Here is a 2,978-nt window from a genome sequence, read left to right as displayed (position 1 = left end):
CTCCTAAACCCAAAACACAGCACTGTACCAGCTACTAGGAAGGAAATTTACTCTATCCCAGCTGAAACCAGGACACAGCCCTTCTTTTGTTTGTTTGTTTGTTTGTTTTCCAGGAAGATGATTATTTTTATATTTGTTTGCATAGTTTCAAAGCAAAAAATAATAATAACAAAAAGGAAAATAGTGAAAACTGGGAGCGCAGGTGAGTCCTTCAAAAAGTGATCTGGGGTCCGACCTCCGTCTTTTGGGTGCCAGGGCTGGCGGGAATCCGCTGGCGGGAGCCCCACAAGCCTCTTCCCAGGTCCTCTCGGCTGGGGACCTGCAGCTCTGAAGTCACAGCCATACGCTGTTTCTACTGTGAGAATTTCAGATAAGGAGAATTTGCCAAAAAGTGAAAATCCCGTGAAGAGTTGTACAAAAAGGGTCAGATCTTTGTGAACAGAAAACTACAGCCGAGTTCCCATCCAGAGGACAACATCTCATTACATTTATTTACCCTTTAACCTCTGTTGCTGTGGTGTATTATAATGTCACTTTGAAAATGATGTCTTAAACTTTAGCAAGTGAGACACAGCAAGAAATGTCTTTTGTAGTCAAAATACTTGTTGGAAACAGCACCCAAAAGCTTTCTGAGCAATTAATTTCTGAGGACTGAAACTCAGGAGAGTTTTAGTCTCAAAACATTTACTTTTATAGGGTAGCCACAACACTTCTGTTTTAAAGCTCTTGACAGTTGTTTTGTTATGAAGCTTTTATTATAGAGCTCACTCCTGCACTGTGCTTGACCTTATTTGTAATAATTATAAATCATGCATTTAACCCATTAGTGGATAGGAATAGTAGGGCAACTATGAAATTTTTTCTATTATATTTCTTATAGGCTGCTTTTGGACTGCATAAAGTTGTACAATTGGCTACTCGGGAACTACAGCAAGAAATTGTAGAGTTCTTGTACAGGAATTTAATCAGCCTCTCCCAGATAATGCTGCGTTACACTTTTGAGTGACATAAGGCTGCTTGTCCCCATGTCCATCTAGGGCCCCACAGACCCCGTCCCATTTACTGGATGTTGTGCCTCAGAACTAACCACCAGGCAAAACTGCATCCCTCATACCTGCCTCAAACCAGATGTGGACTTAGACGTTAAAGTTGAGGAAGAGAGCCCAAATGTATTCCCTGACACAGGGATAGCCCTGTGCCCCACCACCTCCTGCCCCAGATGGCCAATGTTAAAAGGGCTTTGGCCCTACAACTTCTGGCAATGGGATGTGAACACCCTGCAGCAGGTCCCTGCCTGCTCAGGAAGAGTCTGTAAAGCCAAATGCAGCCACAGGGTGGAGGAAGAACTGTATAACCAAAACTGCAGTGACCCAGCCTGGTAGTGCCTTCCCTGGGGACCACAGCCCCTGTCATCCCCAAGTAACTCCTGCCTCCAGGAGCTGGGTGCTACCCACCACTTTGCTTTGTTAGAGGAGCCTTTGGAAGAGTTGCGAGATACATCCACGGATGAGTTCAGTCTGTGAATGTAAGACGAGTCAGACTGTTGGCTTTCTGCACACCTTAATTTCTGAAAGAATCTAATTTGCTTTATTTGGGGCCACTGCAGTAGTTTTTGTGAGCAATCTCCTATTTTAATCAAAGAAAGTGAACAGAAATGTGGAAAACAAATGTTAACTGGAGCTGCTTCCTTCCCAGTGGAGTCTGAATTCCAAAGCTTTGAGTCTGCCTCTGTATGGTGGTGCCTCGGGGCGTACTAATGGGCAGTATGGGAATATAAAGCCTCCTCACATTACAAAGCCAGCTGACCAGAAGACTGACTGGCCATTTAGGTACACATTGCCGATGTTGGACCCTGTTCCACTGTGGGGCACAAATGTTAAGCACTATGAAGGCATCCACATGTGCTGTGGCCCTGTCTGCATCTCCTATGTAGCTGAGCCCCTCCTTGGTGGGTTAAGGTCTCCTGGGGCCCTGACAGCCACGAGGCCGAAGCCTTGCAGGATGGGGCCACGGTGGATATCCGTTTCCATTGCTCCCTTCTCCAGCCGAAGCCCTGCAGGATGGAGCCATGGTGGATATCCGTTTCCATTGCTCCCTTCTCCACAGAGATAATCCTTTGGTACTAGCTATGCACTGGATCCTGGACCCTCTGCCCCTCTATTCACAGGAGGGGAGACACCTACCCTCTACAATGCTCCAGGCCAGGGAGGGGCAAAAATGAGATAGCAAAGGCCTCAGAAATCCCTAAGGAGACAAAAAAAGCACATCAACCAAACAAAAATATTTAACTAATTGAACAAAGTAGTTATTTAAGACCATACAAGTGAGCTACCTAAGGAGCTATTGATCTTGTCACTGCACTGCTGTCTCGATGCAGTCTCCTCAGTCATGCTCTTCTCCAACACAGCAGCTGTGTGTGTGTGTAACTCAGGCTGTGCTCATCCTTTGGCAGATCCTGTCCCAGGCAGACCATCTACCAGACCATGCTTGCAGAAGAGCACCATGCAGGATGGCATATTGGCTACAGATCCCATGAGCCTGGGGCAGCTGGTGGGGCTCCTGGAACACCACTAGTGACCTGTACAGCTCTGCAGCGGTCTGCAGATTAGTCTGAAGGCAAAATGGAGCGTGGATAGAAAAAGTGAGAGAGAATTAGCTCCTATATCAGAGATACAACGCTGTGCTACTTCCTTGCTCTGTCTCTAATTGTCTGATCTGAGTAGATTAAGAACCTCCTGCTGCTTCAAGCTGTCTCTGGCAAGTAGATGGAAAATTCAAGGCAGTTGATGAAGTGCCAACGCCATTAGCTCTGCAGCTGATGTGTCCTGCTATGCTCCCAGCCAGACTGAACAAGCATAGTGGGCTACTGGAGGTGCTCAGTCACTGTGGGCTGCCTCCACTGGGTCCACAGCTATCTGGAGTGCCTGATGCAAGAGATGTTTGTCTTCATTCTGTCTTTCAAATGGTCCCAGTACAGC

The sequence above is a fragment of the Aptenodytes forsteri genome, unplaced genomic scaffold (assembly GCF_000699145.1).
Source record: "Aptenodytes forsteri isolate BGI_AS27 unplaced genomic scaffold, ASM69914v1 Scaffold121, whole genome shotgun sequence".
NCBI lineage: Eukaryota > Metazoa > Chordata > Aves > Sphenisciformes > Spheniscidae > Aptenodytes > Aptenodytes forsteri.
The sequence above is the reverse complement of the archived record's forward strand: the minus strand, read 5'-3'. Positions refer to the sequence as shown.